Below are 23,735 nucleotides of genomic sequence, written 5' to 3' on the forward strand. Positions count from 1 at the left end.
GACACTCGCAGATACCTTCTTGACTTGACTCTCCAGCCCCTCTGTCATCTGGCTCCTCGCTACAATCTGCTGCTGTTAGTTCATGTATCACCTGGGTGGAATTTTTTTTAAAGTAGTAAATAAATAACCTAGCGTGCATGTGCACGCAGAATTTTTGAATGCGAATGTGAATTCAGCTGCCCAGCATTTCTAACAATGCCAGCTCCACTGATACAAGATTCCACCATTGATCTCAGTATAATGACAAGCCAGCCTGAGCACAGCAAAGTTGAAGTTGAACAGAAAGAGATGGTATACTTCAGTGAGTGGCTCGGCAGAAGCTCTAGTAGTAATCGGATTGAATCAAAGCACTGCCTGAGAGTTTAATTAGTTAAGGAGTCAAGTAATTGACTCCTACTAAACCGGGTAAATCTCAGGTTCCATCTCCAGTCTGTGCTGAGTTAGCTGACCTCAGCTGGGGTTGACAGCAGGCATACAACAGTTAGCCTCAGTGCCGTTGGGTGAGGGAGGAAACATTCAGCCAGCACTCCTACTTCTGACTACTCTCTTGTGGTCTTTGATATTAGTAGCAAAATGTGGGCGTTGGACGAGGACAGGGTTGAGCATGGCTGTGATTTTTTTTTAAATGTTTTTATTCGTTTTATGGGATGTGGGCGTCGCTGGCAAGGCCAACATTTATTGCCCATCCCTAATTGCCCTTGAGAAGGTGGTGGTGAGCCGTCATCTTGAACTGCTGTAGTCCGTGCGGTGAAGGTGCTCCCACAGTGCTGTTAGGGAGGGAGTTCCAGGATTTTGACCCAACGACGATGGACCTTGTAGTTGAATATCCCATTAACACTCACTTGGGAACTTGGAGGTGATGGTGTTCCTATGCGCCTGCTGCCCTTGTCTTTCTAGGTGCTAGAGGTCACAGGTTTGGGAGGTGCTGCCGAGTAAGCCTTGGCGAGTTGCTGCAGTGCATCTTGTAGATGGTACACACTGCAGCCACGGTACGCCGGTGGTGGAGGGAGTGAATGTTTAAGATGGTGGGTGGGGTGCCAATCAAGCGGGCTGCTTTGTCCTGGATGGTGTTGAGCTTCTTGAGTGTTGTTGGAGTTGCCCTCATCCAGGCAAGTGGAGAGTATTCCATCACACTCCTAACTTGTGCCTTGTAGATGGTAGAAAGGCTTCGGGGAGCCAGGAGGTGAGACATTCGCCGCAGAATACCCAACTTCTGACCTGCTCTTGTTGCCACAGTATTTTTGTGGCTGGTCCAGTTAAGTTTCTGATAAATTGTGACCCCCAGGATGTTGATGGTGGAGGAAATGACAATGGTAATGCCGACGATGAATATCACGGGGAGGTGGTTAGACATTCTCTCATGTACGCAGAATGACTAATTAAGCAAGGTACAAGAGATTGCTTTCCATCTATATAACCAGACCCCAGCAAGGAGTCAACGCCATTAAGAAATATGGAAGGGAGAAAGAAAAAAAATCATGAAAAATACTGCCTGGGAAAAGTGTGCCATCTCAGTTTAAGAAAGCATGTCTTGATGAGGCCCATGGATTTGCCATTTTAAGTGCTGGGCATGTGGGTAACAAGATTCAAAGCATGTGCTTGTTTGTACTAAAATGTTGCTTTGTGACATAATATTGCAGCAGGTTGGGGTTTTAATTACTGTGGTGCTGCTTAGATATTAGTGGAGCTTGAGAAAAATAATTTCCGACAAGGTGCATAGCTGTGCTGCTTCACAAAGAGGCACGCCTACCTTGAACATTTCACTCAGCGTTAATTAAATTGCCAGCCGTCTGTCTTCAGCAGCTGTTTTTGTTCTCTCTCAAAACTAACAGGTTTCTAATTTAATTTATTAGGACCTGCATCTACCAGAATTAAAATGACAGGTTAGCAGTGCAAGTAAATGGAGTCTGCACCTGGTTTAATCTGTCACTCTTGAACAGAGTCGTAATTACTCTTGCAAGCTGCCACTGCAATCAGATTTGGGGCATAAAATGGCACTAGCTGTCAGTTGAATTTAGCAGACGTACCTGTCCTCAGTCGCAAGTTTAAATTGCTGGCGGTCTCCGTTTTGGTTGGTGTTCAGTCTATCCCGGTCCTGGCGTATTTTCAGGCTGTTCCGCCAGACTCCGGCCAGAGTTATGCCGTGAGTCTGCTGGAAGAGCCAAGGAAATTTGACCGCTAACTGTTTAGATTCACAGATGAAGAAGATGTAAGTTGATTGTGCTAGGCAGGGTCATGAGAGGGATAACTAGGAGTTTCCACTGCACCCTGTTAAAAATGCATACACAGTATTTTTCACCTTTTGGTGCAACAGGTAACCTGATGGATAAGCAAAGAAATTTTACAAGTTAGTACTGCTGGCACAGAATTTTGAGTAACAGAAGCCCATATTGGAAATTCAAGTGCACAGGTAAATCCTTCTCGCATGATTTTCCGTTCATTCATCTTATTCAGTGGAAAATTTGGCAGGATGCACTGACTTCCACACTCAAAATCCTGAAATATGCTACTGTTGCACAAAGGTCTGTACCTTCATTAAATTTTCCCCAAGATAACAACCTCATCCTGTCGACAGTTCTGTGTTTATTTCTGATTTCACTGCTTATGTGTGGCTGTGAGCGTAAGCAGGATACTGAGTAGTCAGTAACAATATTCTACTATGTTTAAGAAATGTTTTTTCCAGGTTGGGGGTGGGGGAAAGGGTTAAGAATTTTTCTAAAAACATTACGACTTTACATTTCAGGAAGCACTTTTTAGAATCATAGAATGGTTACAGCACAGTAGGAGGCCACTCGGCCCATTGAGCCCGTGCCGGCTCTCTGCAAGAGCACTTCAGCTAGGCCCAATCCCCCACCCTTTTGCCGTAGTCCTGCAAGTTTTTTCCTTCAGGTACTTATCTAATTCCCTTTTGAAAGCCACGATTGAATCTGCCTCCACCACCCTTTCACGCAGTGCAGTCCAGACCTTTTGCCAATCACCTTAAATCTGTGTCCTCTGGTTCTCGACACTTCCGCCAATGGGAACAGTTTCTCTCTATCTACTCTGTCTGGACCCCTCCTGATTTTGAACACCTCTCTCAAATCTCCTCTCAATCTTCTCTGCTCTAAGGAGAACAACCCCAGCTTCTCCAGTCTACCCACATAACTGTAATCCCTCATCCCTGGAACCATTCTTGTAAATCTTTTCTGCACCCTCTCTAAAGCCTTCACATCCTTCCTAAAGTTTCTCACAAAGGGTAGTGGAAATCTGGAACTCTTTTTCCCAAAGGCTGTGGCTGCCGGCTGTTAATTGAAATTTTCAAGACCGAGATTGATAGATTTTTGTTAGGTAAGGATACCAAGGGATATGGAGCAAAGATAGAGTTAAGATACAGATCAGCCACAATCTAATTGGATGGTGGACAGGCTCAGGGGGCTGAATGGCCGTTGCTATGATTTCTATTTTTCCCCATGTAGAATAATTTGGTTTTAAATTATTTAGCGTATTGGATATTTTTTCAAGAGGCTTTGGGCCCATGTGGAGTTGTGGAAAAAAGGAAGTACTACATAGATGAGAAAAAGCACAGATTGAGGCAAAGTGAATAAGAATAAGGCTAGAGAGAAAGGAATAGGGCCTGTACTAAAAGCATTGCATTAAAGCCCATCAAAATTTGTATCCTTTAATATAAACTTAATTTACTGATCAAATAATTTTAACTTTTAAATAAATGCTTATCATTTCTACAGAAGCATGCACACCATCAAACTACTTCCAGATTCAGGGAGTAGACTTTCCACTTTTGGTGCAGCTGGCGATTGCGGCGCAAATTGTGTCCGTTTTGAAAAGTTTTCTTCCTCCCTGCTCGAGTTTTTGCTCAAACTCATTTGCGTATCGCCGAATGCCAAATCTGCTATGAGCCAGCGCAACCAGTGCAGCGTTTTTAAATGTAATTTTAAAAAATATATAATTTTGATTTAAAAATATTCTTTGATATTTAAGAGTAGTGACTTGGTAAGGTTTGATCAATACAGTTTATTGCAAAAATAAGCATTTCAATCCACCGCCTTTGAGTAACCCGATTTTAAATGACTGAAAATGACTTTTAATAAATGTACAAAACTACTTTCTAGCTAAATTGGCGTACAGTAATCAGTTCCTTAGTTAAATTTTTAAAAAATCATTAGTGTCCTTGTGCCCAAAAGATCGAGCTTAATTTTTGGAGCCTCCTCGAAAGCCTGCAAACAAGCGCAGTTAGCGGAAACTCCCAATGGTGATTAATTCATCCTGGGGGGGCGTGGCTTCTAGCGTAATGTTTTTAAAACTAGTGCAAAAGATCGCAGAAACTCGAATTGCGCTTAAAATTCCGCGATCTTTTGCGCCGGTTATGCTGATATCGGGCGAATTGAAACGAAAAAAACAGCTGAATTGAGTGGAAATTCCAGGCATCCAATGGATTAGCCAACCCTTTCGGACTAGGAAGGAGTCCGTGATCTCAGACAGCATGGTGGCAAAGTGGCTACAATTGGTCTCGATGCTATTGATTTTCAGAGGAGAAAACCGGCTGGGGTTCCCAGTCCTGATTGTTATCCAGAGACTTGTGTTAGAAGTTCCTGCTTATCGACGCTGGATGAGGATAGGATCCGGCTCGACCGCGAAGCCCTTGCGGCCACATCCCAGAAGAACAATCTCACTTGGCTGAGATGCTGGATGGTGCCTGCCTGGTGCCCATAGGGACTGTACTATGTTGAAGCCAGGTTGAAGAAATTTTAGAGGACAGAAGAAAATCAATGTTAAAAAAAAAAAATCAAATCCCTAGACAGAATACAAAAATCTTACAGCATGCTGCTGACTCTTCCATGCCCCGCCACCTGAATGTCCCCTTCTCCCCTCTAACTAATTACTTCTAGCTAGCCGTCGTGCAGGAGCGGATGGATTCTAGAATTGCCGCCAAAGCCCCCCCCCCCCCCCCCCAGTTTCTTGAGTGCTGCTTCAGCGCTCTTAGCTCATATACATTATGCAGATAAGACTCAGTTACGAAAATAGCTTGTGTTTCCTGCAAGCTAGTGCGATCAGGCAGCCAATACCATTGCTCCGCCCACGTTCCAGATCAAAGTTGTTTTTTGAGAGCCAACCACATAGTGAGGGATTGGAGTCACATGTAGGCCAGACTGGGTAGGATTTGAAGGTCAATTTCCTGAAGAACATTAGTGAACCAGTTGTTTTTTTTTCCACTAATACAGCAGTTTTCATGGTCATTTTATCTGGTACCAGACCACAAATTGCCAGACTTATTGAATTCAATTTCATAACTTGCCATGATTTAAACTCATGATCTCTGGGTTGCTAGTCCAATACCATAACCACTAGGCTGTCCGACCCGTATACATTTCTGAAGTATATTTATGTAATACGTACACTTTAATAGAGAAAATAGATTTGTGTTGATGTGACTTGAGTTTTGTAGTGTAGCCAAATCTATTGACTTCCGTTTACCAAACTTCGACTGTCCCAGAGTAACCCTGGTTCCAGATGAGTGATGGCTGCAGTGTGAAACCCGGCCATCTATGCACCGTGCGCTAGTGGATCGTCATTGCATGACGAAGTGGCACAACAGCAGCTCTGTTATGCTGCTCCGGAGACCGCAGCCATTGGCTAGATATCTCATTGTTCCACTTCCTCATTTGTACACTGCGCTTCAGGCAAAAGCTCTGGCTCACGTGGAGGACGATGCTAACCGTGTTAATATTCTAGTATTATCCTTGACTTTGCATGTCTTGCCTTGCAGAAAGCTGCTTATTAGAGTGAGGCTGCGGAAAGCAGGGACAGTATCGTATATATGAAAGTATGCCCTTGCTATTAAATGCGGTGTTTACGTGGCCCCATTAATTATCATGCCCCCGAGACTAATTTAATGTTAATTACATGTAGTGAACTAATTTTTCTCATAGCAGTTGGTGCAGCTACTGTGAATGTTCAAGCTCATTGATTTCTTCAAAATTTCCATTAATATTTGATTCTTTTTCCTCGTTGTAACCAATTAAAATTACAGGTGGAAGGGCAATTGTGTTATTTGTGTATTCATTAAACTTTGTATCTGTGTTATTGGATCAGCAGTCATGCAGAATGTTTATCTTCTGCTATTGCTATTCACATTATCATTCTCTTCATCGGCTCTAAAACAGCGGGAGTGTTAATAGTTATTGCACCATCTAGGCTCAGCAGGTGGCTCATTGGATTTCATGTTGGTAGATTTAAGGTCTTGGTGTGAATGCTTCTGGGCGTTTTTATACTGATAGTTTACTATTGACGGCAAGCACGCAATAGTCCACCGCCTTATCTGAGGAAGGATGTTCTTGCCATGGAAGGAGTTCAGCGAAGATTCACCAGGCTGATACCTGGGATGGCAGGAATGACGCATGAGGAGAGATTGGGTCGATTGGGCTTGTACTCGCTGGAGTTTAGAAGAATGAGAGGGGATCTCATTGAAACTTACAAAATTCTGACAGGACTGGACAGACTAGATGCTGGAAGAATGTTCCCGATGGTCGGGGAGTCCAGAACCAGGGGTCACAGTCTAAGGATAAGGGGTAGGCCATTTAGGGCAGAAATGAGGAGGAATTTCTTCACCCAGAGAGTGGTGAACCTGTGGAATTCTCTACCACAGAAGGCAGTAGAGGCCAATTCATTAAATATATTCAAGAAGGAGTTGGATATATTTCTCAAGGCTAAAGGGATCAAGGGGTATGGGGAGAAAGTAGGGACCGGGTACTGAATTTGGATGATCAGCCATGATCGCATTGAATGGCGGAGCAGGCTCGAGGGGCCGAATGGCCTACTCCTGCTCCTATCTTCTATGTTTCTATGACAACACACTATCAATGTAAAGGAGGTGAATTCTGCGCCACTGTTGGCTTCTAGGATTGATTAGTGCTGTGCCATCTCTTTCAATCTTTTAACCTTCTGAGCAAAACCTCAAGGGTATTAAGGGCTACAGATTCAAGGCAGGTAGATGGAGTTGAGGTACAGATCAGAAATGGCGGAACAGACTCTAGGGGCTGAATGGTCGTCTACTTTTCCTGTGGTCCCATCATGATGATGGGTTCTCGCCCTCTGAATTTGAGCACCGATCTCCGCCAAGCTTCCAGGTGAAGTCACCTATTGAGGCACTAACTGACACTCCCTTTACCTTGCCGTACAAAAATGCAGTTTCTAATCCATTGAGAAATTAAGCTGCTTGGGTCAGGGCTAAAAAAAGAAATTCTCCTGCTGATATGATCCATTAAATGATGGTGTATATATGACAGATAGCCTTTCCGATTTGGCACGTGGGAATGTGAAAGAGCTGTTGGAGGATGTCCTGTTGCCAAGCTACCATGTTATTTCACTGGTGCAATGTATAATTATTATCTTGAAGATGCTATTATATAATTGCACATGATTTCTAAAACTGCAATTGAGTTTTAATATTCAGGGTGATGAAATTCCTGCTATTGAATATTTTCGGTGACATGATCGGTCAGAAATGTCAAACCCCAGACCTTTAAGCCACTTGACGGCTAAATGAATTTCATGTCCTATTTCCCCTGCAGTTTTTTTCACCTTTCTCTTCTCGAGGTGCCTACTCCTGTTTGGGGTATGGTTCCATGGGCACCCCAAACTCTTCTGGTACGAACATAAAAACAATGAAGGACAGGAAAAGACCCACCGATCAGGCCAGCCTGCCCCGCACAACTGCGATGCCTTGTGCATCACGATATAGACATTCCCCACCTGCAAGCCACGTAAACTCCTGGGTGAGGTGAAAAACCAGCTAATCCAGACCAACTCAGGAAAATAAACCTGGAAAATTCCTCTCCCTCCTCCTCAGGCAATCGTAACTAGTCCAGGGAGACCACCTGATTAATGTCATACTGTACCTATCTTTTGTACGCGGTCATCTCCGCCCCAGCCAGAAACATCCAGCTCTGGCTTGAAGGAATTCAGCGAATTAGCGTTCATCGCAAGAGCTGGCAGCCAGTTGGCCATTCAATGACCTCACTCAATTGGCCATTTTTCATGCGCGAGTGTCAGCAAGCAGTTTGAAAGTGGGGGGCATCGCGGATGAGTCCGATCTTGAGTTTGTTCAGACGCACGTGCGCGCGCACACACTCAACCCACCCAGAACAAAACTTGCCTGCAAAATTTTGCACCCACATTGCCTCCGGAGCTAGAGAATAAAACCTCTTTGCATAATATGTTTCGATAACACTCCATGCCTCCGGAGGCACAGAGGGCACATTGTTTATAATGTCGAGCTGCCTTCAAAGGCAGCTCTGTAATATAAATGGAGTATCAGAGTGATCTGAGACAGGTTTAGTGGATGTTAGTTTAGAGTACAAAAGGAGCCTCACATTTGGCAGTAATTAACAGTAAACACGAACATTTTGGCATGTTTTCACTATAGCTGATCTCTATTAAAATCAGCTGTACTTTATCAAAGAAAAAGCAGATATTTCTAGGGCTGGAATGTTTATCAGCTGCACCATCCACTGACCTGCCTGTATTACTGTTGAACTGAGATTAACTTCAAAGCCATGAGATGTATCAGAGTTTAAACATTGTATTAGAATGAAATGCTGAAATGAGAATGCTGTTAGGAAGGAAGTTGCTGGTGGTGGGACCCACGTGTTTGTGCTAGTTTTTGGATGTGCCCTATCAGCAGTTTCATAGCATGCTGAGGCTAATCAAAAAGATTTTGTGGAGGTTGCTTGTTATGTGGAAAATGCCTGTTTGCTACTGATCAATTTGATGTTTTGACTGATGTCGCTATGCTAGAGCGGAGCAGATTTGTAAAATGCATCGACTTATTCAGTACAAAACATCTGATTGCCATCAAACAGCTTTGGTGCAAATGACATCCATTAGTAAGTGAGATAATGAAAATCTGGCCACCTGATTAGTTTGCAAGCAGGCATTAATCCCTGGTGAAACCATCATTTGTAGGACACAACTTGTTTCAAAGTGGTACTGTGCAACATTTGGAATTAATGGTTATGCAGAGCTAAATGATTTTATCCTTCTGGGGTGGTGGAAATCAGACAGGTCTCCTTGCAATTGCACTTGTTTGCCAGAATCGCGCTGTTATGATGCCTTTCACTGCTGAATAATGAAGCAAACAATCGCTGCCTAGGCTCATATATGAAGATTAACCACTTGGAGGACAGGTGGTGCCATGGGACTGTATCCAACGAGTTAGTGCCTTCAAGAGAGGAGATTAAAAGGGAGAAAAATTAAAGGGAAGAAAAATGAGAGGGGGAAAAATGGGATTTGTCAGAGCTCGGGACCTGCGATTCTCTATACAGTTAGTTCTCGATCTTGGCTAGGCTGACGATGACTGACATTGACCAGAGACCAATAGTTTCCTCACATAAAGAAAAGAAGGGAATCAGTAGGCAAATCATTCTAAGCTATTTGCATCCATTCCTCAAGAGTGGAATTGGCACAGATGAGGGATGGCGTAGCCTTTCGATTAGGAAACAATGAAGAAGATTTTTTTTTTTTTTAACATCGGCCAGGGAGAAGAAAGAAACCAGCTGGCTCACTCAGTATCTAGACAGACTAGATGCAGGAAGGCTGTTCCCGATGGCGGTGGAGTCCAGAACCAGGGGTCACAGTCGAAGGATAAGGGGTAAGCCATTTAGGACAGAGATGAGGAGGAATTTCTTCACCCAGAGAGTGGTGAACCTGTGGAATTCTCTACCACAGAAGGCAGTGGAGGCCAATTCATTAAATATATTCAAGAAGGAGTTAGATATATTTCTTAAGGCTAAAGGGATCAAGGGGCATGGGGAGAAAGCAGGGACAGGGTACTGAATTTGGATGATCAACCATGATCGCATTGAATGGCGGAGCAGGCTCGAGGGGCCGAATGGCCTACTCCTGCTCCTATCTTCTATGTTTCTATGTATCAGTTACTGAAGGCGCAAATAAATTAATAAAAATAGAACCTAGTTTATTATAAAAACATTGGATATGCAGCGGTAATAGTGTTTGAAATGAGGAAATGATTTTTATGGTATTTTGCTGCAGCTCAAACATGAAAGAAAACAAACTGGATTTCTTTCAATGTCAATTCAGTCACACCTGAGAAAATAGTTGAAAGCTGAAGGGCTTGCCATACAGTTTCGACTAAGATGCAGTAAAGATCGATTAAAGACATCTTGATGGAATAGCTCTTGGCATAATACGTGAAATAGACAGCCATGTAACTCAACAGCTCACTGTTTAGTTTCCCCTTTTTTCCTCTCCTTAAGGTACTGACTCCTGCTGGGATATAGTTCCACAAAGTCCAATTCCCCTCCAGTGCCTCATCCAAGAGGCTGTTCTTCCTGTGTGAGCCAAGGCTGTAAGTGTGCGTGTGGCCTGTGAGTTGCGGATCGGCTACTCTAGCCTAGCTGAGCCCAATGCAGTCCGGATCCCACTCGACCTCCACACATGCTTATGTTCTAGCAACAGTCACTGGATAACATCAGCAACAAAAGTCCTGGCAGATTTTACCTTCCCTACCCCAGGAAAACCCCCAAATGCTGTTCTGCCTGAGATCATTTAACTTAGCACTAAGAATTGAACCGGGGATTTCTGGTCTGTATGTCGCATTTATTCACCACACTATCCGGGAGTGTTGTATTGCTGTATGAAGGAAAGATCATGGCTTTTTTTAAACATCGGCCCTTTCAGGATGTCCCAGTGTGGTTCACAGCCAGTGGATTACTTTTGAAGTGCAGTCACTTTGTTTTGTAGGTAAATGCAGCAGCCAGTTTCCCACAGACAGCAATGAGCTGAATGACCAGTTCTTCTGTTTTTAGTGGTGTTGTATGAGGGAAGAATGTTGTCCAGGAGATGGACTGGAACCTCACCACCTTCTGACTCCGGAGCGAGAGTGCTATCATTGAACCAAGCTGACATTGGGAAAGCTTCAAAAATGAAGAGTGGCACTGCGCTGTGTTGATGTGGACTCACTCTGGTAATTCCCCACAGCAGGCTTGGAGCCAAATAGAGGGCAGGTGCTTCGCCACAGGGAGCCAAGGTCAATTAGAGGATGAGTCACCCAGTCCCCCCTTCTGCATTTCTTAACCACTGACTCGAGAGCATTTTTGGCAGAGTCTTGGAAATAGGTTGCAAGCCCGACCTCTCTGCCAGCCAGTGGTCCAAAAGATGAATAAAATAGAGGGATGACAGTTCTGCTGTGAGTTGCAGGTTCCAGCATTTCACACCATGAGTAATAGGATGTGGATTTGTGGCCACAGTTTCCCAGACAGTGAACTTTCCAAAACATTCCCTCTTGGGGTTGGGTGGCATTATTGAATATACTTTACAAGTGTGATGATGTTTACTATTGTAAGTTTATTGATTGTTTATCTGGGAGTAAGTAGCTGGTAGAGAGTGTTAAAAAATACCATGAGGTAATGGCTTATTCACTGAGTTAGGTTTACTTTTGATGACATTATTCTCAGTTGAGCCAAAATTCCTTGGCAATTGTGGTGCACTTCTGCCGTATCTTTGGTGGGGAATGCGTTGAAATGGCCACCAACCTCTTTGGCATCCAGATATGCCAGATTCCAGCTGTGGTGCCCAGTTTCCTGGATGGCCTTGTAGGGGTGAGACCCTTCAGCCGTCCCTACAAGGCCATAAGCTCCAGCCTCACAGGGACTTGGCATAAGGTTGGAGATTGGTGCAAGTGAGAAGAGAGCGACAGTGAGTCCCACTGGGGTGGTGGGATCAGCATGGGATTGTGGCCTGGACTGCTCATTTTTGATTCATTTATTTGAAACTGCTTTTTTCTTACAATTGGTTCTTCGCCATGTGTGAGCCTAGGCAGTGAGAGTTGCCAGGCTAGTCACTCTGGGGGATATCAAAGCCGAGTCTGATTTAAGCCCGAAATAATTCTTTAATAGAAAGTGGGAGAATGTCTGTTTTTCTCTGCAAGTCATTGACTGCGAAGCAGTTTAAGGATGTGAAGGGTGCTATAAAAATGTATGCTCGCTCTTTCTTTAATTAGTTAAACACCTGCTAACAAATTGTGGGATAGTCCTGCTTTGAAATATGTAATTTTGGAGGATGCAATTGTATTAACTCGTCCTTCTATTACAGAGGCAGTCATCTGTTTTTTTGTTAATGAGAAATTTCAGACCCCTTGCTGATGCTACTGTATAATAGACTACTAAGAGTTTTGTCAAAGCAGCCTTTGGGTAGACTCCCCTTTGACGATGAAGCACTATATGGGGAACCTCCTCAATTCACTTCTCTGCTCCCTCTGGCTGCTCAACTGGGTTTGGGAGCTTACATTGTGAGCGCTGTCTGTCTGAACCTACGTCTCACCATTCCAAGGATCATTATTAATGTACATATTGCAAATGATTTTCTTTTCTTGCCAATTTTCTCCCATCATCTCTTGAAAACGTGAACTCCTTGCTGGGGTACAGTTGGACAGGCTGCAGTTGCTAGTGTCAGGAAGCTACTCGATGGTGTATAATATCTCAACCAAGCCTGATCCTGCTGTCATCCAACATTGATTGACATGCTCTTCTAACAGAGGCTGCTGAATCGTGATCCAGAGCACCAATTCTGGCTAGTTTTCATCTCCCTAAGCTAGAGGTGCTAAGGCCAACTGTAGCATTCCCGTGGTTACCTTGGCTAAGTTTCATAAAATCGGCACAGGCCAGGTATTGAACCCAAGTTCTTCTGGTTTGTATAGCTCAGGTACTCACTGGATAGATTCAATAAGCCATCAGGACTGCCCAGATTACAAATGTATAACTGAACAATCCACCTTCAAAGCTGCATTGTCATGGATAAGTGAGGAGTGACGCACATCTTTAGATTAGTAATCGAAGATGTCTCAGCAATGGATTCACCAGTACTTTTTTTTGTGGAAAATAGTTAAAAAAAATTTAAATAATATGCCGCCAAATGTTTGCCATTTTATATTCACAGGTACCCTGTTTGGTTTAGCTCTGGAACTCTTGGGAATACAGTAAATCTTTCAGTAACGTGGTAAGTTTGTCTTTTTTATTAATATTGAAGTAAAGTGTAAGCTGGGGATTGAACCCAAATTAAATTTTTGCTGAGAGAAAATTAGACTTTTTTTTCTTTTACTGAGAGTTCAATGTGTACTTTTTTCTTCTGTTTGTTCTTAATTGCAACTGGCCTCTGAGATGCTGCCTCAGTTGGGAGGGGGTTGTGGTCTGAATTTATTGGGGCCAATTTTGAATTTCGCCAGTGGCAGAAAACTGGCGGTAGCGGGTTGGCTGCCCAATTAGCACCCGTCCAGGATTTGATTTCCATGGAATATTAGGCGGGGTACATAACGGGTGGTCGATCCACTAATGCCAGTTTTCCAACCCTGCTGAAAGTGAAAATGATCCCCATTGAATTAGAAAACCTAGGTGAAAGGTTTAGCCATAGAGTTTCTCCTCCTTATCCCCTCCCAGAGCAGTTTTAAAATCCTCGCACCTACAGTTTTCCTGCAACCTGTTTGATAAAGTCAGGACCAGCTGCGCAGCTGTCTGCTGGTCCCGCGCAGCCCGGGACCGGCTTTTCCAGGGTGAAATCTTGCGCATGCACGAAACTTTGAATGGGCTGCACAGCCCTTTTAAAGGGGCCGCGCACTCAAAAAAAAAAAAAAAAAAAAGAGGGGAAACATTGGTCGAGACTTGTGTATATAACGTGTTCTGGGTTTCAAAAAGAGGCGTTGAATTATTTAATTGCAGCGTACCACCAAGTTTGAAAAGAGTGGTGAGAATGTGGAACTCGCTGCCACATGGAGTGGTTGAAGTTGACTCATTTAAGGCGAGGCTTTATGCATACGTGAGGGTGAAGGGAATAGACGTTTATGGAGGCAGGGTGAAAAGAGGGAATTAGAATGGGAGGAGGCTGGTGTGGAGTAGAAACAACAGCATATACCAGTTGGCCGAATGGCCTGGCTCTGTGCTGTAGGTTTTATGTAATTCTTTATAAAAATACAAGATATACCATGAAATAGTGATAAGGAGATACGGGAGTGAGGGGGGAGATAATGGGACAGTCCATGAGAGTGAAAAAAGGTAACCATCTCAGGACAATGTGCCTGCTTGGGACTGGGCTTTTGCTGCTTGGTTTTCCAGCAGCTCTGCTAAGCATTGGTTTACATCGTTCACAAAAGTTTGCCAAAGACTGAATGTTAGTTGAAACTAAGATATTAATCAGAGAGAAAAAGGGGATTGTTCCAAAGCTATTGGAACTACAGTATAGTAGGGTGCCCTACTTTATGAAGGATGACAAGGTCATAGAGGGTATAGAAGTGATTTACTAAAATAACACCAGGGATGAGAGGCTTTAGTTACGAGGAGAGATTAGAGACGCTAACACTCTTTTCGCAAGATCTGAGAAGGTTAAGAGGAGATCTGATTAAGCTATTAAAAATTGAGGAATTTTGATGAGAGAAAAACTATTTCTACTGGTTGGTGAGTCAGCAATTAGAGGAATATAAATTTAAGATTATCACCAGAAGAAAGCAGGGGAAGGTTAGGAATTTTTTTTGTGGAGAGGATTATTGAGATGTGGAGAGCCTGACAAGAAACAGCAGTATATTAGCTTTTAAGAGGGATGTGGACAAATAATTGAAGAAGAAAAAAAATGAAACGGTATAGAAAAGGCAGGGGTATTGAACTAAGTGCATAACTCTTTCAGAGCGCCATACAGGTGTGATGGGGCATATGGCTTCCTTCTGGGCTGACAGTTTTGAAAAGAGCACAGTGTCTTGGCACAGCTTGAATAGTTTATAGTGTGGACATTGTAAAATGTACAGCAACCTTGAACCTATAAAAGACTGTTCGAGAATCATCACCAGGTGACAGACAAGGGATGATATGTTTATCCACAGACAGGTAATGTTGGCTGTGTGACTGTTCTGATGACTCATGGGACAGCAAAAAAAAACTCTCCCCAAATTTATTGATGACAGATAAAACTTAAAATCAGCAGTGGGATTGAAGTTGGACGGGAGAATTGCCACTTGAACATCACAACACAGGTGGAACAGAAGGCATTCCTATCAGCTGTTGCTGCACTCTTCCAGTACTGTGATATTTAAATGGCAACTCTCCCTATCGACGCCAGATTTCAGTTCTGGTTCTTGCTGCTAATTTTAAGCTATGATACTGTATTTAAATGGCAATTCTCCCTCCCGATTTAAAAATTGAATGGCCACTCACACTACTCCTCAGTTTACCATGGACTCAAATTCTGAGTGATGAATTGCTGGGTCCGCATTGTGTTCAGTTCCAACCAGTTCAGATTAGCAATTTTATTTTCATATTTTTGAAACAAAAAAGGGTTTTGGAAGCTATATTTGAAGTCACAATATTGCCAAAAGGAACACTCACAATTTTAAGTAAAAAGTGAAATATTATAGAAATTGTGTATCAGGTCAAAGTAAATAAGAACTCTAGGAAATCTCCTATTGGGCCATATTATACTGTAAGACATTTTCTTCTCCGTGCAAAGAAACAAATATCCAAAGAAAATATTGCACAATAGTGCTTTGCTTTTTCTTTAAAGTTCTGTGACCCCAGTTGACATTGTGTCAAAGTTAGTATTAAACATTTCAAAAAGATAACGTTGACAAAAATTGTTGCTAAATATGCCTCCAAAAGGCCTCTGCAGTTCAAGTTCCCACCCACGCTCCAAAACTGATTATCCCTGTCCACAGAGATCACAGGGAAACATGATCTGAATTTCATTTTCTGTTTCTATTTCAAAAATGGATGTTCATTCTGAATCTCTGATGTGCCTTGCAGGATGTTTTGTGGTTGGCAGGCACGAGAGGGAGTAATTAGCACTCCTCTCCTTAAGTATTCTGACTCTTTCCAGGGTGTGGTTCCAGGGAGGTTGAACACCCTTGTGTTCCTCGACCCAAGTAGCCATTCTTTATGTATGAGCCCAGACCCCATCAGCTGGCTATTCTACAGTAGAAAGCATCACTGCAGCATCTAATCCAGAGCTCATTTGGTATGCTCGTTTTCCAGCAGGGGATCACTGGATAGCGATCCATTTAAGAAATTCTTATAGATATATATTTCTTAAATGGGTAAAAACTATTAATTTTGAATATCCCAAATAAAGAAAGAGTACTGCTTGGATAAAGTCGCAATTTTGTACATGTGCGCTTTTGTGAGTCTGCGTGCAGTTAACTGTGCTCCCAACTTGTGTGCTGGATGAACAATGCCAAAAATAAGTTGAAATTTCATGCTTAGGTCAAGAATGGTTTTCACTGTACTATATTATAGTAAATTGAAATAGAGAATACAGGCACTCTTGCATTGATCCTGGGGCTCCAAAAGAGCCAGTGTGCCACCGGTTATTGTTGGGACTATTGCAGGGTCAGCAACAGGCTGTCCAGTTTTTCTTCAACTCTTACTGTGCTCTTAGGCCCAGGAAAGGTTGAGTCCCAGATACCATCAGAAGCACGGCGCTTACCTTCTTTAAATAATATAGCATTGTTGGTGGCAGGAGTACCGTACTATCAGTATACAGTGCCTCGCAATGGAAACTGAGCTGGTTGTGGTAAATCTTTCAAGGCGTAACATGTGCTGGAATAATTAATAGTGCGCAGGTGATAGCAGCTGCGTTCAGTTTTCAGTATCGGATCCATGGATAGGTCATGCTGAAGTGTAATGCCATGTTTACAGCTGCCAAGCAGTGCATATTTGGATCAGTTGGAGCCACATGAACACGCTTCACCAAGACATGAAGCACGATTACAGTTTGTTATTTCACCCTAAAAATAGTACAATGTAAGAATCCTCTGAAGTACTTTTCTTTGCAATCAGCAATAAAATATTTAAAAAATTTCATGATGTTTTTTATGCATTATGTAATGGAAAGGAGACATTTTTTTAAAAAGCTGTAGAAGCTGTTCAGGTTTAACTTCAGACCAATTTGCACAGCCTGCAGTGCTGTGTTGGAAAGGATTTAGGTGATGTGATGTACCCAATACATTTGAAATGGCAGGTCTAGAATCCATTCAGATCAAATCATTATTTTTTTCCATCTGTATTTATTCCAAGGTAAATATAGACTGACTAACAGTACATTTCAAATATGATTTTGATTTAACTGTGAGAAGCTTTGCTAGAGTAGATAGGGAGAAACTGTTTCCACTGGAAGAGGGTCGGTAAACAGACAACACAGATTTCAGATAATTGCCAAAAAATCCAAGGGGGAAATAAGAATTTTTTTACGCAACGAGTTGTTAGGATCTGGAATGCACTACCTGAAAGGATAGCGGACGCAGATTTAATAACTTTCAAAAGGGAATTAGATATATACTTGAAAAGGAGAAATTTGCAGGGCTATGGGGAAAGAGCAGGGGAGTGGGACCAAAGAGCTGGCACAGACACAATGGGCAAAATGGCCTCATTCTACATAGAAAACATAGAAGATAGGAGCAGGAGTAGGCCATTCGGCCCCTCGAGCCTGCTCCGCCATTCAGTGCGATCATGGCTGATCATCCAAGTTCAGTACCCGGTCCCTGCTTTCTCCCCATACCCCTTGATCCCTTTAGCCTTAAGAAATATATCCAACTCCTTCTTGAATATATTTAATGTATTGGCCTCTACTGCCTTCTGTGGTAGAGAATTCCACAGGTTCACCACTCTCTGGGTGAAGAAATTCCTCCTCATTTCTGTCCTAAAAGGCCTACCCCTTATCCTTAGACTGTGACCCCTGGTTCTGGACTCCCCGACCATCGGGAACATCCTTCCTGCATCTAGTCTGTCCAGTCCTGCCAGAATATTATAAGTTTCAATGAGATCCCCTCTCATTCTTCTAAACTCCAGCGAGTACAAGCCCAATCGTCCCAATCTCTCCTCATACGTCATTCCTGCCATCCCAGGTATCAGCCTGGTGAATCTTCGCTGAACTCCTTCCATGGCAAGAATATCCTTCCTCAGATAAGGTGACCAAAACTGCACATAATACTCAAGATGTGGTCTCACCAAGGCCCTGTACAACTGCAGCAAGACATCCTTGTTCCTGTACTCAAACCCTCTCGCTACGAAGGCCAACATACCATTTGCCTTCTTAACCGCCTGCTGCACCTGCACGCTTACCTTCAGCGACTGGTGCACAAGGACACCCAGCTCTCGTTGCACTTCCCCTTCTCCCAATCTATTGCCATTTAGATAATAATCTGCCTTCCTGTTTTTGCCACCAAAGTGGATAACCTCACATTTATCCACGTTATATTGCATCTGCCATGCTTCTGCCCAATCACCCAACCTGTCCAAATCATCCTGTAGTTTCTCGGCATCCTCCTCACAGCACACACGCCCACCCAGCTTTGTGTCGTCTGCAAATTTGGAGATATTACATCTAGTTCCCTTGTCTAGATAATTAATATATATTGTGAATAGCTGGGGTCCAAGGACCGATCCCTGCGGAACCCCACTAGTCACTGCCTGCCACTCGGAAAAAGACCCGTTTATTCCAACTCTTTGCTTTCTATCTGCCAACCAGTTCTCTATCCAAGTCAATACCTTGTCCCCAATCCCATGTGCCTTAACTTTACACGCTGATCTCTTATGTGGGACCTTATCGAAAGCCTTCTGAAAGTCCAAATACACCACATCCACTGGTTCGCCCTTATCTATTTTACCAGTTACATCCTCAAAAAATTCCAGTAGATTAGTCCAGCACGATTTACCTTTTGTAAATCCATGTTGACTTTGTCCGATCCTGTCACTGTTTTCCAAGTGCTCTGCTATTGCATCTTTTATAATGGACTCTAGCATTTTCCCCACTACCCATGCCAGGCTTACTGGTCTGTAATTCCCCGTTTTCTCTTTACCACCTTTTTTGAATAGTGGGGTAACATTAGCTACCCTCCAATCCATGGGTACTGTTCCAGATTCCATCGAATGTTGGAAGATGATCAGCAATGCATCTACTATTTCTAGGGCCCCTTCCTTAAGTACCCTAGGATGTAGATTATCAGGCCCTGGGGATTTATCGGCCTTCAATCCCATCAATTTCCCTAACACCATTTCCCTACAAATACTGATTTCTTTCAGTTCCTCCCTTTCATCAGACCCTATGTTCCCCGACATCTCTGGGAGGTTATTTGTGTCCTCCTTTGTGAAGACAGAACCAAAATATGTATTTAATTGGTCTGCCATTCCTTTGTTCCCCATTATAAATTCCCCTGATTCTGACTGCAAGGGACCTACGCTTGACTTCACCAATCTTTTTCTCTTCACATATCTGTAAAAGCTTTTGCAGTCAGTTTTTATGTTCCCTGCAAGCTTACTCTCATATTCTATTTTCCCTTTCTTAATTAATCCCTTTGTCCTCCTTTTATTGAATCCTAAACTGCTCCCAATCCTCTGGATTACTGCTTTTTCTGGCCAATTTATATGTCCTCTCCTTGGATCTTATGCTATCCCTAATTTCCCTCGTTAGCCACGGTTGAGTCACCTTTTTTGTTTTATTTTTATGCCAAACTGGGATTCTATAATTCTGTGCTGTATGATTCTATAATTCGATGAATTAACTCAATTGGCAATTTGGGGCAGCTTCACATATTTCAGGAGGAGGAGAGGGGATTTTATAGTGATACTGCACTATCCTCTCCCCTTGTTCATGAATAATTCTGATAGTTTTCTTTGACTTAGAGTAGTTGGTTTCTGTTCTGAAGAAATAGATGACCTGTTTGTCATAGAAAACATGAGAGCAGAAACACTCCAGGTAAAATTCACTGATCCCCACGCGTCCTGCGTTCAGTCGCACTCTGAGGGAATGCGGGTCGGAGAGTTAGTGTTGTAGTGGTTCAGTGCTGGGAGCGCAGGAATACTGAATATGCCTGTTAGTTTGAGCTAAGCTAATTGTGAAAAACGATTCATTGAAAGTGTGATTTCCACTGGACGGTAAAGCAAAGGCTGATCTTCAGGGCATGAAATGAACAGAGCAATGATGCCTGCGAATTAATCACTTTTATACAGGTGCTTGAAGCAGTGTTCCCACTGCCCACTCGATGTGCGCTCCAGTTGAAGATCGCGCCCCCCCCCCCCCCAAGTGTATCTCTTTCTCCTTTCCCCTTAGCCAAAGTGCAGTGTTGAGCAGCAGTTTGAAATTACAGCAAGAATCTCAAGTGAGCCAGATTGAAAAGCTGTTTTGCTGATCATTTATTTATCTTTGCCAATTTTTTTCCCTTGATCGCCTCTCCTAAAATCATTGACTCCTTGTTGAGAGAGAGTTCCAAAGATGCCGGTCACCCTCCCACACTTAGTGCCGTTCTGTATGTGCGTGAGAGTTATTGTCAGTAAGCTCTTCCACTGTGGGGGGCATCACAGCTAAGCCTGTCCTGCCCTCACCTAGCAGCCACACACATGTACATCTAGCAGGAATTGTTGGGCAGTGACCAGGGGAAGGAACCCTGGCTACATTTCCCTTCCCTAACTCAAAAGCACAGAGGCCATTGACAGCATTCCCTTGCCTTTGCTGAGATTCGCTATCTCGGCACAAATCCAGGACCATACCTGGGATTTTTGTTGTCTGTGCAGTTCAGCTACTCGCTGGTTAAATTTCCAAAGTGATCGGGGAGAACTGAACTTTTTTTTCTCTGAAAATGCTGAGCGGTATCTCTTGTGTTTCACAACGTTGCTGTTGTACTGTAACTGCCTGTGTCATTCCCTGTAATCCTTCTGCTGCCAGTACACTGACTGTGCTGCCAGGCGGACAGACAGGAAATCACAGAAGCTCGCAAATCCGATGCGCTGCTCGACAGGTGGGTGCAGTGAGTGATGTGCTCGGAGTCTGCAGTCACAGGGTTTCAACTGGCTTGCTGGGCTGATGACATCGGCAGAGTTCTCGTATTACAGCTTTGTTTTTCCTGTTCCCAAAGTTTACACAGTAACTGGCCTTCCCCTCCTTTTCAACATTCTGCTCTCTGTTCAAATGGATTTGACACCAGTGTGTGCCTCTTACTAGGATTCCAGACATAAGGTTGGTGCAAACTTCACAATTAAATGTGCAGCTGGAGACATCTTTGACAGTGGAAATGCTTTCACGGTTTTGTTCTTGTGAATATTCCGGCTACCTAGAGAAAGAGGGAGAAAATGTTACTGAGAAATTCGGTGCAGATAACGTGTTTTCTAGGCTGCATGTTTACTGACTGGCCCTGGTTCAAGTCTTGTAGTGCCTAGACTGTGTTCTGTTTTCGATCAGTCTGTCTGCCTGTGGGAATCGGAGCTGTGTCTGAAGCCTGGTTCTTGGCCCCAGTCTGTCAGAAGGCTAAGAGTTTGCTGATATTTTTCCAGCCCCTGTGCCAAAAACAAAGGAAAGACAAAAAAGGGGGGCGAAAGAGAGAGAAAAGAGTTGTAGCGCTGTGGAGCTAATGACAATCTAATCTCCTGCTTCTGGTTGTTTAATTCCCCAAGTGCCCAACGTGTGTGTTCGATTTCCAAAGTTAAAAAAATCATTTATTGTGATGGTCGGGGAATAGAAAAGTTTGATAAATGAAAATGATAAGATCTTGCTTATTTAATCATTTATTCCATCGAGATATGATATATGCTTATTAGAAGGTTCATGAGATTGCTATGGCTGAGGCGGTTTACAAACGGACCCTTTTAAGCTGCTTTTACATTGTTTTTGAGGGGTGACTGCGCTGATGGTTGATGTCACAATCTCGCGTACCTGGTCCCAGCTCCAGTGTATTTACATAGAATTACATGCAAAATACATGTGAATTACAACAAATGTCTGGGATTTGATCAGACTCGACACCAGGAAGACCCAGTAGAAAACGGCTCTTCCTGGCTATCAGGCTGAGCAAATCTGGCAAGCTTATATGGGGGTTGCTGCAAGACTTGCCTGTTGAAAGCCTGTGGTATATATTTAACACTTGAAGGCCAATTTAGAAACAGCTATAATTCACTTTAGTGTCAGTACAAGCAGAGTGTGAGTTTGGGTTGTTTTGAATATATGTTTTCTCTTATTGGGAATGATCCATTATTGAAAACGTTACAGATTGAATTGCAGTACACTTGTTTTACAGTTGTTTCCTTCTTAGACTGTTACTACACAAAATTATCCAGCAAAAATAAGGGGTTACCCATTATCCAGCAAAAATAAGGGGTTACTTATTGGCACCCAGGTTTTTGTTGCCCAGAACTGTTCTGGTGGAAGCCATTCGTTGGTTGATATTTAATGTTTTCGGAGGGGGGCCCAACCCAGATGATGATGTGCAGAACAAGAAGATAATACACAAACCACCACTTCAATCCAAATTTTTATTTAGCAAAACAGTTCTATAGCACTTCTTCCACATTGGTCATGCGCATGAATCTGTCTTGTCCAAGCTGGTGCACTCCTACATGCTTGGTGCTCTCTTGTTCTTTGCACTGCAAGATAAGATTGCAGACCAGGAAAGTCTCAAGTTCGATCCTTGGTCTGTGCTCCGTTAGCTGTTCTCATCTGGAGTGATAAATAGAACACTACAATTGGTCTTAACGCCCTTAGCCTCAGGAGGGGGGAAATTAGCCAGGGTACTTGCCCCAGTCACTCTCCCGTGACCTCTACTAAAACGTGCATGTTTGGACCTTGAGTAAGACCAGCATCAGGCTCGGCTGTGAGATCAAACAGCCCGATGACTAGTTCACACTCTGGGCTCACAAATGATGAGCGATCCGCTGGCAAGGTATTGTCGGGTGACTGTCACCTGTGAAACCCACCAGGATATAGCAACTTCAGGAACAGAGGGGAGAAATTGGAGGAGGAAAAAAAAAGCAATGGGCAAAATGTAAACAAATAAATTGGTTTGGGCTAGACAGAAAGAATGACCAATCTATGCATGCGCACACACACAAAATGTACAATTTTTTCTTAAAATGTTCCTAATGGAGAATATTTTTGGTTTTATATATATAAATTCATTCATAAATTAAGCTTTATAACAATTGCCTATTGAAATGTATAGAAGTCATGTTTTTCAAGTGGATATTCGCAAACATATGTGAATTTTAAAACCGGCAAGAACAACATTCACTGATTGGAAGGCTAATGACAATGCACAGCTGGGTGTCTGTCATGTGTGCAGACCCATCACTATTGTTCAGAGTCTCCAAACCAAACTAAGTACACCTTCCATTGACCCGATACGGAGTGAACATTGGCATACTCCACTTATCTAAGCCCAGAGGACTTGGGTGCAGGCTGGAAAAAGCTATGGCTTGGGGATTTCCAAGTGTGAAAGGGCACTGGCAAAGTTTAACCAGACAGAAATGCACAGCTCTCCAGAACAGAGCTTACCCATCTAGGACCAAACTAACTGTTGGTAACCCAGCAAGCCAAGGCCCTAAGAACTGAGTCAGAACATTCCCAGCCCCCAGTGACAGATCTACCCCTCCAGGTCCCACCAATGAGCCAATTATTGATAGTGACCTGGAGTACTGTGGAGCTGCCTGGATTACTGAGTCTGTCACAGAGGATCAACTAATTCCAACCTCCCATCACCAGTTATGTAATCTTGGAGTCAACGCAACCCAATGAGGATAGTCACCAGTTGGTCAACAACTAATGAGAGCATGTTGGAACTTTATCACCTGGTTAAACTGGCTTCCATTGTCCAGAACCCAGGCACTGCTATATCTGTTCTCGTTGCACCTGAATTAGATTTCATAATTCAGGCCAGTTACAAATTTGGGGACTGCACAGCATGTAACAATATTTGTGTTATGCCC

General features: G+C 43.2%; 1 protein-coding gene across 8 annotated transcripts in view; it reads left to right on the forward strand.

The window, feature by feature from the left end:
• Window positions 1–23,735, forward strand: part of raraa (retinoic acid receptor, alpha a) — a 602,035-nt gene that overhangs the window by 257,127 nt on the left and 321,173 nt on the right. For 7 of the 8 annotated variants that reach the window (XM_085966524.1, XM_085966522.1, XM_085966525.1 and 4 more), the window contains one exon: window positions 12,952–13,011. The gene's annotated coding sequence lies outside the window, so the exon portion shown is untranslated. Of the gene's footprint in view, window positions 1–12,951; window positions 13,012–20,767; window positions 20,998–23,735 lie in introns of those variants that run through there. The other variant, XM_085966530.1, reaches the window with a different exon arrangement.

Source organism: Somniosus microcephalus, chromosome 24 (assembly GCF_052327205.1).
Source record: "Somniosus microcephalus isolate GS21.2 chromosome 24, FLI_Smic_1.0, whole genome shotgun sequence".
Lineage (NCBI taxonomy): Eukaryota > Metazoa > Chordata > Chondrichthyes > Squaliformes > Somniosidae > Somniosus > Somniosus microcephalus.